The sequence below is a fragment of the Fringilla coelebs genome (assembly GCF_963513975.1).
Source record: "Fringilla coelebs genome assembly, chromosome: 7".
In the NCBI taxonomy this organism is placed as follows: Eukaryota; Metazoa; Chordata; class Aves; order Passeriformes; family Fringillidae; genus Fringilla; species Fringilla coelebs.
Genome location: NC_140035.1, coordinates 3,559,323 through 3,574,739, shown reverse-complemented (window position 1 = coordinate 3,574,739; position 15,417 = coordinate 3,559,323). Strand labels below are relative to the sequence as shown.

At 41.0% G+C, this 15,417-nt stretch overlaps 1 protein-coding gene across 1 annotated transcript in view; it reads right to left on the bottom strand.

Annotated features, from left to right (window-relative positions):
* Positions 1-13,611, bottom strand: part of GTDC1 (glycosyltransferase like domain containing 1) — a 170,621-nt gene extending 157,010 nt beyond the window's left edge. The window contains exons 1-2 of the mRNA XM_084209205.1: positions 13,546-13,611; positions 4,137-4,254 (exon numbers count right to left, since the gene is read on the bottom strand). The gene's annotated coding sequence lies outside the window, so the exon portion shown is untranslated. The remainder of the gene's footprint in view (positions 1-4,136; positions 4,255-13,545) is intronic.
* Positions 13,612-15,417: the final 1,806 nt, after the last annotated feature.

Sequence of the window (15,417 nt, the reverse complement as noted above, 5' to 3'; positions counted from 1 at the left end):
TCCAACTGCCCTAACAACTGTGGGGGAAACAGATCAGACTGTTCTTTACTTCTGAAGAAAAGGTCCCAAAAAGGTCAGCCTTTCATATGAAATACAGATCATTAACACTGGATACACAACTATGGTGATGCTCACTTTTTGTTTGTATAACTGGGATTTGATTGTACCTATTCCAGGATGTTCTATACTTTACATATATGGCCTTTAAGGTCCCTTCCAAACCACTTTATGATTCTAAGAATGCCCCAAGTCTTTCACGTACTACTCCTTGGCTACAAATAAAGCTCAAAAACATAGAGAAATTATGATTTTTATTGACAACACAATAGTTTTGTGTTGAGTAGAGAGGCTGAATGAAACCACTTTGCTTTCACGCAAACTGTCACATTATGTGAGTTACATGCAAACATAACATGTAACAGAACAACTGACTGCTCATTCCTAAAAGTGTCCAAATTCCAATTAGAATAACATTATATAATTCTCAAGTATCTGAAAAGACACTGCATTAAATGGTAAGAATTCCAAGGTGAAACACCCACTTCGAGAAGGGCTTTAGTCTGATTTGCACTCACCTTTTTTCAAAGACTAACTGCAGAAACAGCACCCAAACAATTACAATTTGTCACCTTTTAACATAAATTATAATTTCTTAGGCTTATTCTTTTATATTCCATCCCATATTCTTCCAAATAAAAGCTGCCCAAAAATACTTTGCATGAAAAACTAAATGTTCCCAGTGACAACTCTGATCAAGTCATTCTTTGCACATGAACACTGAAAGATGCAACAACAGCAAGAACCACTAGTTATTCTTATAACTTCAAGACTAAACCCTAAATATAGTACATTTTCAAATCCGCTTTCCTAAAATTCAAGTAATATGTTCATTGCTTTAACTGAAAGCTAACAAAGTACAACTTGTATTGTGCTGCAGGCCATAAAGGGAATGTTCTTTATTTGAGTCATGGTTGGATGAGGATGAAAAGTAGTTTTTGAAAATTTACAACAGTTTTGACACTAGTCTGTGTTTATTGTTACAAGTTATCCCTCTCTATTTATCAGACTGACTCTAGACCTTTCACTACCTTCAAAAAGACAACTTTTATCAATTCTTCATGTCCTTACAGCTAACCATAGGAAACTGCATAAAATACACAGAAAATCCATAAGAAAGAATAAGGATAAGAGAAAGACTATGGAATAAGAAAGAATATGGATAAGAGAAGGACCCTAGTGTCTGCTTCACTAAGGCAAGAAAGGCTATGGTTTAAAAGGGACATTTAGTAATTTATTTGCCTTTAGCACAGCACTCAAGTGACATTTTGCTACCATTTACCTATCCTGAGTAAACATTCTGCTACATAAAAAATGTTCCCAAGGAAAAGGAACTTAGAATTATTGCAAGCCCTTTCTCCTCCACCCTAAATTGACACATTACCAGCACTGCTTCCAGTACTTCGCAGCAGAGAGCTGTATTTTGCTTGTGAATCCCATGAAAATCTTCATTTCTCTATCCCAACCTAACCTTTATTCAAAATAAAACTGTTCTTAATTTCTGGAGAGTATTTGAGAGGCTTGGTTTCATATGAAACAGGTGGTGCTTACCTGCCTGTGGCAGCCCTTGTTCGTTTTGTAAATTGAGACACTGGGTTTACAGTTGGAAAAATGAACTCCCAGTTATGGAGCAATTTCAATACCTAATCTTCCAAATTTGACTTTCTGAAAGATGAATTACGAGCCCTCATGTCAGTCCTTACTGACTGCACCAAGATGCAAATACAGGTGTCTACAACACAACTACATTATTTATTGCAGGGCAAACACCAGCCTGCAGGAAACATCCCTGACATCAGACTCTGCAGGTGCCTCCAAGAGCCGCCACCACCACCAGGAATTTTTTTTAACAGAACCTCAAAGGGCAAGGAGAGCCTACAACTGATTCTGGAGCTTCCCAAATGATCCAGGATGGTAAAGGGGCAGTAGAAATGTAGATAGTCTGCCACAAGATGCAACAAAGCCTTGCAGGAGCAAACAGAACCCTAAATTTTCTGCAAGGTGCCACAGTTCCAACTTACAGGTAAGGCAGCATCAAAGACAAACAACTGCTGCTGTTTTCAAAAACTTGAGACTTATAGGCTTGGCTAGCAAAAGATTTTCTCACCCTTTTTTATCAGATACCATTTAGTGTGGGATAACACAAAAAGCTTCCAACTTAGGTGATTCTTCAAAGGACTTCAGGGAGATCTTGCAAGATGCTAGACAACACCACCAGGGCATGAAATACCTACACTGCAATAAGATCACTTCAAACAAGATGTCCCAGCTTGGACATACAATTAATTTTTTTGCACATGTGTACAAAGACTTTGTGTGCTTACATGAAAACTCAGCAAATTAAAGCCAAGATGACATGAGCTACAACACTGCATATTTCTACCTACAAGAAAGAATCAAACCAGTGTTTCTGTAACTTCTTTTCCCACAATTTAAAATGGTTTCTGTACACCTTCTTTGTGAAATAAGCTGAATAATAATTACCTCATCACAACATTTAGCAAACACTTGTCACCACACACTGCTGACAAAGAAGAACCACAAAAACTTTTCCTCTCAAAGCAAGACAGAAGCAAAGGCTTAGTCACTTCTTCACATAACAGAAGTTTGCTGAGCAGTTTACCAAAAAATCGAGACATATTATTTCTCAAAGCAAAATAACACATTGCACTTGGAAGATGTGTGCTCTCCATACTGAACAACACCTGTTACATACCTGAAGGGGTTTCTTGAGCAAGCCAAGTCTCCCCAGGTGGTAATTACACTGATCAAATCATCCCCACACATGTTGTAAAAATGGAAAGCAAGAAGTAAAGGTAGTCTTAATGGATCAACAGCTTCTTCTGATTTCATGCAGCACACAAAAAGAATAAACATGGAAAACTCTGGCGACGCATTAAGGCAATTCTTACACCCAAAAAATTTGATAATGTAACATTGCGTACAAAGCCAGTTTTTTTCATAAATAATGATCTAAACAGAATACTAGTCAATTCACCAAAAGATATCAAAGATATCCCTTTATTACAAATGATCCAAGTATCCCCCTTGAGGCTATGGCTATCAGAAAGCATTTAGCTGGCTCTCCAGCCAATAATTTTCAGATCTGTTTTATTATGAAACTGTAACACATTTTCAATAACTTTTAGCTTTGCTATACAGAGCAACAAATAATTTCCCAGAACCCTTTGGAAAATCTGACACACGAAATGATTCTCTAGTCAACTTGAGTATTATTAAGCTGAAAAAAACCCCCATATATCGGATCATTTGATCACTGGAGAGAATGGCAAAGTATTGGGAGCTTCAGGACAGATGGACGAACTTCAGGTCATATAAAACACTACCAAGGCTGTATTTGAAGAAAAATGTGAAAGTTTGTGAAAGCGCCCCGGGTGAAAATACTTTGTGTTGCTAAGAAACATCATCCCTGATGATGGATGAATTAAATTGTCTCAGTTAGCAGCCAACTCCAGGCATCCCTCGTTTATTAGGAGAATGTTTTCTCATACTGGTAATTTATTTCAACAGCTAGATACAAATAAAAAGCCCTACCTTAAAATGAAACTGAGAATTTCAAACTTGCATAATTAATGCTACAAAACAGAATAGAGTTTACATCTAGAACAGAATTTAATAACTAACATTTAACAATGTAAACTCTAAAAATGAATATTAGTACATCCAGACTATTAAGAACTTATTTTAGGATTGTCTGCAGTGAAATATACTGTTCAACTCCCAAAATTACTCTATGTACAACCCAGTGAAGTACAAAACTCTTCAAATATTTTTAAGCACCGAACATCATCAATATTCAGGTAATCAAATTTTAAACATCACTAAAAGAAAAGCATATTCATTTGTCACATATTGTTATGATGACAAAACCATAAAAAATTACGCATTAAAGAAATTATGCAAACCACCTGCTTTGGTCACATGGATATTGTCTTAATGTTCCATCTAGTTACTTTTTTTATGACTTACTGTTTCTTCTGCAGGACAGACTGGTGAACTTAGGGCAGTGAATCTTTGCTTTTCTGAAGTGTTTGCTGTTGAACTCCCACAGATCATACCTGCTTTGCCTGCTGTGCACTGCATTGAGCTAAGTCCTTTCAAAGATACAGATGGAACAGGGGAAGGCCTCCAGCTTCTCTCATCCCACCAGATGCACATCAGGCCAGAGGAGTGCACCTGAAAGGAGAAAGAACAGCAAGCACATCTCACCTGGCACAGCCTTCAGAGCAGGACACAGCAACAGAGGAGAAGCACAGCAGGTGGGGAGCCCCAATACAAGAACAGTCCCTAGGTCAGGAAGTAGCCCCATGATTGCTGCCCAGAGATGAGGGAAAGGGCAGGGCTTCCTTCACAACCCAAAGAGGAATTTTACGCCACCCAGAAACCAATACAGTTGTTGCACTGAAAACAAACCAAATGCAAAGACCCATTTTCCAAGAACACAGTTGGCAAAGGGGAGAGTCATTAAAGAAAATGAATTTTCATTTGTCTGATGCCAAGGCTCTGGGGTTTTTCTTCCTAGTTACTAGATTGTGTTCTAATGGAGATTTCAAGTTACTAGTCCCAAATTTTAGGCCTACAGAGTACAATTTAAGGAAAAAGGTGGAAAACCCTCTATAAGCTGTTCTTTGGATGGCATCACAGCTTCCAAGTCAGAAATTACCACACACAGTTACATGCCAGTAATGTACTCAGCTAGTCAATACACAGAGGCAGCCACAGAGGCTCTTCATCGCAAATAACTCCACCAAGGAGCAGAGTTACCACTGGAGAGCCCAAGGAGAAGTATTTAACAATGATACCAATTTGGCTGCGCTAGAGGAGATGTGTTTCCTGTGGGCCTAATAAGGAAGAGCTTTACAATCTGAGCAGAAGCCTTTCAAAGCCTCAGAGGACATGTCTTATCTGCACCACTTCTGCTTCTGGAATCCCAGAAATCCTGAAGACAGAAGGCAGATCAGACTGCAGCTTTCCTAGGCAAAGATGTTGCAAGCACATCTGCCTTAACTCTAAGCCACAGTCCTTCTATCTTCCCGACTCTGTCAGCATCTCTTAGTTGCTTTGGTTTTGGAAATGCCAGGGCAGAGGAAAAAATAGTGTTTCTGATCACATCAGGTGTAGTAAAAAACCATAAAAGAAAAACATCTGCAGATTATATTCCAAGCAAGTAGCAAGGAAGAAAAGGTTTTGAAGCAAAGTGTTTCTTCTCCTTCTCCCTTGTCTATATGTTTCACAAAATAACACTTCAAATCTTGAGATCTAATTGATCAAAGTTTTTGGGGTTTTTTTTAGGTGTTCATCTAGCAGCCATGAAGAATGACCATCAGTGGGTCAGACACAAGTATAATTAATGTTGAGTTTTACACACCACTCAAAGAAACTGAGTCGCCCATGGGTGCAGATCCACGTAAACATTTTCCAAGCTTTTCTCAACTCATTAAAAATCCCCTCTCTAAACACCTATAGCTCCAAGATGTCAGATTTGATTTGTCCCATTTCAGATTGTTCAATGAAAGACACAGAGAAAAAGAACCAAGACCAGCAACGGCTCCAAAGACAATGAGGGAATCAGAGCACAACACAACCTTTCTGTGCTCCAGCTCCAAAGGCTGGGTCTGCAACAAAGTACAGGTTGCAGGACTCTGACTATAATAATTGGCTTTTTATAAATAATCCTGCATTTTAGTGCAGGATTACTTAATGTTTTCATTTATTACTTGATGTACAATATAGTTGCAAAATTTGGTAGTTACCTGGGAAATGCTGCAAGCATTCTGAGAAACAGAGTTAGAATTGAGAAAAGTGGGACCAAGGGATTAATAGCAAAACTGAAACTGGGGTTTTAATACTGAACACCAAAACTGAAAAAAAAATCCAATTTTATTAATGATAGGAGCATCATATGAAAAAGTTGGTAAGATTTATTCTGTTCATCACTGATCCTAAGGTTGTACGTTACACTCAGGTTTCAATACAGATGTATGAAACTGGCTCAAAAGAAAACCTAGGCAATCTGGGAGAGTTAAACAGTGAATACAAAAAAAAAGGTAAAGATGAGACAAACTTCATAACAGGTTAACAGCAGCTACAAGAATCATGCCACACTACTGCAATATCCACTGCATTAAAAAAAAAAAAAAAGAAAAAAGCTTAACAGGTTAGGAAAAAAATAGAACAGTATTAGAGGAAATATGCTACCACTAGGGATAGTTAAACAAGGGATCAGGTTATGGAGGGGTTACACAAATCTCCACTGATTGTTTTTAAGAGCCGGTAAGAAGAACATGTCAGGCAGGGTCCATACATCTCTCTCTGGCCTGACGCTGAACTACACACTCACACATCCAGTGCAGGGCCTCAGCACAGAGCGATGACCTCCCGAGATCCCCATTTTCTTTCCTAAACTTAAAGGCTGCACGAGTTTAGGCTCCTGCCAGGCAACTCAGCAGGTGACCTGACTGCTCCTTAGAGCTCCGAGCAGGCTTTTGATATCTCTCTTTTCTAAATAGCCCAGGCAGGCTGTGATTGACAATTTTCTCTCAGATGAAGCATGCTACCTTAAATGTGGAGTACTCAGAATGATCCGCCAGGGAAATAAAGTCAAAGTACAGAGAAGGCAACGACAACTGATCCCAGGAATCCAGTCCTGGGAAGAAAATCACAACTGCCAAACTGGGCAAGGATACACATCCCATTAGTACCTAGAAATACAGACAGTTATATTTTCTTTTCTAGCACCTCCAATAAATAAGTCTTAATAAAAAGAAGTATTTAACAAAGTACTTAGAGAAATAAGGAGGGAAGGTCTGACGTTCCTAAGCTTATTTTCACAGCGGTATGAAAGGAAATGAGGTAGAGTCAGAGCTAATTCTCCTTATATAATTTCACATGGAATGATTAGTTCTGCCCCAACAGTAACAGCTTTCCAGAGGGTCCTACTTGTTGCCAAGATTGCATACAGATGCTTTAAGTGTAGCTTCTTTATTCTCCACTGACAACCAACTTAAAAGGCCAATATAATATTCATTTTACTATAGAATGAAATTCACAGCGTGAATAGTAAAATAATGTCAGAACTACCATGAAACTGCAGTGGTGTGTTGAAGGCTGTGACTTTTAAAAGTTTAATCACAAAATGCATTCATGGAGAGGAGCAGAGCAGTTTTCTGCTTCAGCCACATCCCCTTGCCACTAAGGATGTGCAAGAGCTGTGGCTGGACAAGGAGAGGGCAAAGGCACAGAGGAGTGTTCGTGTCACATGCCCTCCTGAATATTTTCCTTTAGAAGGCAGGTTTCAATCATTACTGGGCTAATGCCCCCCTCCCTTAAGCCTGATTAGGACAGACATTCCACATGCTGAAGGTGCTAGAATTCCTAAGTCACCTGGGTCGCTTCTGGGTGAAATACCAATTACTGGGAATTCATCTCAACAAGGCCCACAAAAAGAAAGCCCTGAAAGACACCCCTCAGCCCAATGGTGAACATATCACACGGATAATCCTTAAACTCCTTGCAAAAAAAAAAAAAAAAAAACTTGTAATAGGTATTAGTACTCTTATAAAGCACTGCAGTGCTTTGTGTTTAATCCTTGAATAGACACTAGTAGAAAAGCCATACTCAATTCCAAAATTTCTACTGCAAATTCCAGCTCAGCTGCTATTATTCCTGGCTTTTAGGGGATATATATATATTTCAAATATACATAATAATAAATTTAACTATCAATGAAAAATTTAAGTCACATGCCAAAACAGCAAGCAAAATAATAGCATACAAACTTTAAATGTGTGTATTTTGCAGTTTTTAGCACAACCATTTGTTTTACAAAAGACCTACAGATTAAATACAAAATACACTATTAGTTTTAGGCACAAGAACAACCAATTTTTTATGCCTTGCCCGAAATAATGACTAATTAGGCCAGCACCACCCTGCAGTCATTTCCATAAATCTTGCCTTTACATTTAAATCACAACAAGAAGAAAACTGACTTAACAACAACAAGAGTATATTTCTCATTAAAGTTTTCTTAAAGCAAGATCAGGACAAGAAATTATTCTGTAAAGTCAACAGGCTGATGTTATTGTTTATTTGGAGAACTTTAACTCAGACCAAACAAAACTCAGAACTTTGCTGTATTTAACTGCAATCAGCCAGGGAAAACTTTAAACTGGGAAATCATAAAACACAATTTCACAGGATCTTGATGGATTTCTTATACAGTAAAGTCATTTCACAACACATTCCTTGTGTAAACCTTAAAAAGAACCAGAATACAAAAGATGTTCAATTACTTATTGAATTTTTGGTTTTGGACATATTTGTATGTAAAGTAAATATTAAAGCAGAAAGATACATAGGAAATACAACTCAAATAAAATGAGGAGCTGTACTTCAATTAAGATTTTTGTTTTAAAATTATGGGAATTATGGTGCTTCTGAGAAATTACTTGTTTAATTATATATACTAGGCAAGATATTTATAAAGACACTTTATTTTCATAATGCAACAGGGACTTTATTTCTATTTTACTTGCAAAGGTGTCACCTGGTAAATAAACACCAATAAAAGAGAATCAAGATTTATATAGTCACATGTTCCACAATAAGGTTATTAACACACAACTCTGAGGTTAGCTTTTTTCCCTACCCCAAAACTGATCGGAAAGAACAGGAAAAAATGGGATATTTCTCTAAGAGGTGGTCTAGAAATAGAGTTAAGCCACACCACCACTGCTCTGGCTAATCATCCATTTTGAGTTTTAATCATTCCCAACCATTTCCTTTTGTATGTACACACAAAGGTTTGCGATATTCTGCAAGTTCTTCCATACAATGGCTTTACAACAGGTCTGTTTCTAATATGTGTATTTTATTAAGCTTTAGGAGGATTAACCAAGATTCTCAGTTCTTGAGGAAAATAAGGCATGGCAACAGCAAGGTCTCCAGCCTTCATTCCAACACACTTGGCTGCTGAACCCTGCCAGGGTGCGTCATGCCCAACATGGGACATGGATCCCATCCCAGGAAGGAATAAAATACTGCATCATATTAAATCTGCATCCAATTACTTAGGTGTGAACTCAAAGGGTGTGTTTTTATCTCAATGACAGCTTCTAAAAACAACTGTGAAAGAAATCTTGCACTCTGGATGGAGTTTTATCCATCAAGACCATGACCACCACACATTTTCAGTTGCCAGAGGCATGGCCAAAGTGATCTTCTTAAGAACCACTGTTGCACCTCCAAGAAGAAAGCATTCCCACGGTATTTAGGGCAATTTCATACTTGTACCACTGAGCATCAGTAACACAGACAACCTGATGCACAGGCACTGACTGCCCAAAAATAATCTTGGAAAACAGCATGTGAAGCCACACAGGTATGCTGCTGTAAAGCCACAATACATACAGATGTTACATACAGATGTTTTCAGATGCAAAGCTAATTAAATTCCCCTTTTTTGGGTCACCCTAACATTTTTTCCCAACAACTCAGCAAATTACATATGTAATACAGTTTGAACATTTGATTATATGCAAACCTATACACACACAAATATTTAAATCAAAGTTGCTTATCCAAGATCTACTTACTTTGGGATTTATGTATCACAAATGTTTGTGTTCTTTACTTTGACCCTAAAAAAATAATTAATCAGGGGAAAAAATACAAACCACCCTTAGTGCATGGCCTTGCTTGTTTTCCTCCAACTTCTGCATTTCATCATTAGTGTTACATACTTCACTGTTAATTTTAGACATTCCTCCAGTTCTCATTTGGACATCAAAGAGCTACTCATACCCAAAATACCAGCAATCTGAAATACTGGCTTCCCTACTTATGGTCATTTATAACTTGAAAAGATCTTTGATTTCTTGCCTACAGGAAACACTGCCGATCAAAAATAAAACATATATATGCTCCCATGAATTCCTATAGATGGGCTCCAGGATTTAGGATAATGGAATGGAGACATGGTTTTCAGATTTACATTTCCTACTCTGCCTGGCGCCTCACAGGTTTATTTTTACTTTCACATCTGACATGCAGCAATATGGCCAGCTAAGGTGCACGTTTGAGACACCCATTGATATAAATCCATGGAGAAGTGAAATTCACACCGGGTTCTGCGTCCTTGCAGCACTCAGGCCCCGCTTCCCCACCGATAACTGCTCCGCTTACGGATGGCTGGGGGCAGCCCAAGGCTGGCTCTCCACAGCTCCTTGTTAACAATTCTGCCACCAAAGATTAAAGTGATTCTCCTGCTTTACAAACTCGGTAGAGAACATTTCTCACATTCAAATGGGGGAAAAAAAAATTGGTAGCCAGCTTTTTTTCTTTTCTGAAATGCCTGTTGTATGAGTTCCTAACAGCATTGAGTTTCTATTTAGAGTTTGCTCTTCTCTTCTGCAATTTTTTTAAAATTAAAAATAATAGCACATTACACAACTAATTCCACATTACACAACAAATTGTGTTCAGCAAGCCATTTGCTTTGGTTTTGTTACTACTCCCACTGCAAAACAGCTCATGTCTCAAGCAGTGGAACAATCAACATTAGGATGCTGTTCTTTATACTGGTATCATAAAATAGAATCATTAAACAGCTCAGGTTGGAAGGAAACAAAGATCATTTTATTCCAAGTCTCTGCCGTGGGCACAGATATCTTCTGCTAGACCAGGTTGCTCCAAGCCCTCATCCAGCCTACCTTGAACACTTACCACTACTATAACCAAGAGTAACTATCATACCACTAGAAATTTTTAGTGTATTTCCCTACAACAGAACACAATTCTCTTCACAAAGGACTGTGTATGTTACATTTGTTAACCCAACTTTTACAGAAACAGCAGTTACCTTTTTTTTTTTAACCAGGTAACATCTCAACTCTATGCACAAGACAATTGGAACAGCTAATCCAAGACAGTATTCCACATTAAGTATTTGCTCAACAGCTGCAGGAGAAATGCCTTACCCCCATGGCTCTCCCAAGCTGGACTATATGGGATTGGTTTGGATAAACATATTCTGATCTTGTAAAGCCAAACAACAAGATGCATAGATATTTATTTTCTTTTCTGTAGTTATATTCCAGCTTAGAGACAGTAAGAATTGAAATACAGCAAATGGTGCCAGAACTACTTGCCCTCTCTATGTCGGGAAGTGCTTGGTGTTATCACAGCTTCCAACAACCATTCAGGTTTTGCAAAAGGAGCTGATTCCAGGAGCCCTGAGTGAAGGAAAGTACACTAAACATGTGCTGTTTTTATGATAAAATCATCTGCTTAGACACTTCCACCAGTACAGGACATTGGTCAGAGAACACAAAACTTCTCTGCTTTGATCAAAACAGAAAGTAAGAAATCCAATGCTGTAAATTGGGACAGAGGCCTAAAATGCTCATGGCATGTGGCTCTGAGCTATGGGCTCAAAGCACTTTGCAGTCACAGAGTGCAGAAAACATTTATAAAAAGCTAAACCAGGAACTTTTTGTTTTCATATTCTCAAATTTTATTGAGCAGAAATGTTTGAGGATAGTTTATTGCTTTTACCGGCCACTCTAAAATGGGCCTCCAGCCAGCTAGGTCTTTAAAATATGTCTATATCTCTGGTTTTAAAACAACATTAAGGAAGTTGTATAATTTTTACACTGGAGTCTGAGTGACTTAGCAGCAAAAGCGACAGGTTTCAGCTGTAACACAGGCACTTGGAAAGCTACGGGCACCACTTTTGCAACAGCACCTGTTGCAGTTGGTATCAATCCTGATGCAAGGGTTCCACAAGGGTTAATTAACAGGTGTTTAACTCATGGCACATCCCAGGAGACTCAAATTCAGGTGTATCAGACATCAAACTGCATTTCATCAGCTGAGGGAGGAATTCAGAGCTCTGTTTGTAAAGTACCAACACCCTGAGCTGAGCAGAGTTTTCGTGCTGGGCTCCACCGTCACTATCATTCATCAAAGGGGGAAATTGACCAGAAAGTTTGTAAGCAAGTCAACTACAAAACATACTTGTGTATTGCTACAGTTGTAAACAGCAAGGTGTTTACACAATATTGAGAACAACCTTCACTTTCTTATATATACACAAACTCAAAAAAAAACCAGGACTGATTTAAAATCCTATCTCCCCTTAAGTGATTTGTGCAAACTGGACTCACAGCATTTAAACTGACTATAGTACACCTGGACTTTCAAGAAAGGGGAAAAAAGACAAGGCAAGGATACGCTTGATATGAGGCCTTAAAAGCCTCAATTAAAATTCAATATTGTACTTCGTATAGAGGCTTTTTACATAAAACCCTGTCATGGTTAAGATTTAAGGTTAACCAGGTTAATAGAATCCAATAAATAGTTCTACTGAATTATGCCAAGCCATTGTTATAACCCACACTGAAATCTGCTATTTGACTTTACCTGACTATGGGGCTCAACTCTGAACCATAAATTAAGCCTCAAACTGTTTCCCATATTCCTTAAAAAAAGCAAAGTACATGCTTTTGCACCTTTAAAGGTTTCTTTCCTCTAGTCTGCTACTCCAGTCATGTGTTAAAAGATTTGTGCAGACCTGCCAAGTCCCATTCATCCCAAACACACTTCCCTAAAGTTGGGATGTGTTTACAAAGTATATTTAAGCAGCTCCTCTGCTGCAAAGTGTTCTGTTCCAAGGCATACTTAGCTTATAATAATAAAGCCGATTTCCTAAAATCCACACGTTTCGTACAAGTAGTGTTTTTAATGTTTCTGTTTTCCTCCTTCTAAAAACCTTGATGGAATGCCAAAGCTAAGGGTGCAATTTTTCCGGATAGCTTCACCAGCAGAACCGCTCATACGTATAAACATTTTAATTTTGCTACTTGGAACCAAACCGGGCTCAGATTCTGCCGCTCCCTTTAACTGCTCACAAAAAGCAGACCCTGCCCTGCACACCTTGCGTGCCAAAACAAAAGGGCAAATGAAGAGAATGTCTGCACGGAGCAGCCTCCCCACGGGCACTGCGACCGCCCGGGCCCGGCGCTGGCTGCGGCGCGGGGCCCCCGCGGGCCCAGGCCGGGCCAGGCCGCGCTGCCCGCCCGCCGAGGGCCCGCCCGCCCCGGGAAGGAGCCGGGGCAGCCGCGGCCGCTGCCCGCGCTCCCGGCCCCGCCGGCAGCCATGTTAGAGCGGCGGGAGGCGGCCCTGCGGCTCCGGGGAGCGGCCCCTGCCCGCCCGCGGCGCTCCGGGGCACGGCGGGGCCGGGCTCCCCGCCCAGCCGCGGGCCGCAGGTGCCGGGAGCCGCGGCGGGCGGAGCCGGCTGCTCCGCTCCCCTCGGTTCCTCCCGGCTCCCCCCGCCCAGCGCGGCGGGGCTCGCCGCAGTCCTCTCCGCCGCCGGTCCTGCAGCCGAGCGCCCGCCCCGCTGACCCCTTCCCTCCCTCCCGGCTGGCGCGGGCGGCCCCGCTCTCACCCCACCCCGAGGGCGCTCACCTCCTCCTCCTCCTCTTCCTCCTCCTCCTCACTCCCTCCTGGAGACCGTCGGCACCGACGCGCCGGCGTCCCGGCCCCTCCCTCAGCTCAGCGCCGGCCCCCCCTTCCGCCCCGCCGCCCGGGGACCCTCCCTGCCCGCGGGGACAGCGGGACGGGCCCCGGGGGCTCCGCCGGGGAGAGCCCGGCTGCCGGAGCGGGGCACGGGCGGCAGGAGCCCAGGGAGAAGCGATGGACCGGGAAACAAACCGCGCGAGGAAAGCGACGAGCCCCTTCGCAAGAGTTTTGGGAGCGGGGAGGGGTGGGAGGAATAAATAACAAGGAGTTGTGCACCAGGTGGGCTAAAGAGAAACAATTAGAAAGGAGATGGTTTTCTGGGAGAAGCAGCTTGGAAAAGAGTGACAATCAGGGCTGTTGCCAGTTAGATGTGAGTAGGAGGTGTGTGTTCTCTCCGTAACTCAAGACTTCTCAGGTGTTGCAGCTCCTGGGAGAGGCTGAGCAGGTGTTATCTTAGAATCATCACAGATTCCTAAAATGGTTTGGGTTGGGAGGGACCTTCAAGACTTCTTTGTTCCAACGTGCTGCTATGGCCGGGAACACCTTCTACTAGACCAGGTTGCTCCAAGCACCATCCAGCCTGGCCTTGAACGCTTCTAGGGATGGGGCAGGCACAACTTCCCTGGGCAACTTGTTCCAGTGCCTCACCACCTTTCCAATAAAGATTTTTTTCCTAATATCTGATATAAACCTGTTTTCTTTTGAGTTTGAACCCCTTATCCTGTCACAGCATGGTGGTCTTGTCCCATTTTTCCTATAAGTTCCCTTCAGACATTGGAATGGCACAAAGAAACCACCCTGAAGCCTTTTCTTTTCCGGGCTGGACAATCCCAAATCACTCAGCTGTGTGTCACTGGAGAGGTGCTCCATCCCTCTGATCAACCTTGTTGCCTCCTTTGAAGGTGCAATTGTTACAAGCAAGTGTATCAACCCTCTTTTTGCCCACGCTGACTAACAAACCTTCCCAGCAAAACTATTTCAGAGGAGAAATGTGTTGTCACACTGGCTCAGTCTAGCATGGGGTTATCTCTGGTATGTAGACAGAATTTTTTTTTTTTTTTAATAGGAAGTCAAAATGAGTAACACCTAATGGAGTGACAAAGCAGAATTTCCAAAGAGTACAGCTGTGAGAAACACCAACACCAGTAACTTGAGGAATTATGTATTTTTTTTTCCCTATTCTGGCTAGTCAGTGATTATGAAAGGGTGACGTGAAGGCTGATTTGCATGAGAAATACCCTTAGGATAATGCAGTGTTTAGTTTCACAAGTTCTTACGTTCAAAAATCCTGGTAAAGTTGCTTTCCACTGTCCCATGCCTCTGAATTCCTGACACTGCAAAGCTGTGGAAGTGTGAAAACGTCACAAAGGAGACAGTTCTTCATAGGTTTTACCTAGGCACAAGTGGTAAGACCTGAAAATCTTTTAATATTTATCATGCACATTATAAATAATTTTATAAGGTTGTGTATTTCAGACAGGGTGACAGATGAGGAGGCCTCCAGTCCAGCTGAATAATTTGCCCCTGACATGTGCTGGAACGCAGACAGACAGGATGTTTTATCCCCAATTTATGGATAGAAAAATTGAGGCAAGGAAGTGAAGGCATTTATTTTCCAAGTGTAGAAGTGCTCATTTGTAAGCAGGCAATTTAGGCCTGAACTTTTTTTCCCCCCTTTTTTTTGAGGAAAAGGACCATGTATATACAGTTCCCATTGAAACTACACTTGAGGCACCCAAGCAGAAAGTCTTTGGCCATACTCTTTTGGGGTCCTGCAGCCCTAATCCCATGTTCTAATTGGCCAGTAATCTGTGGACA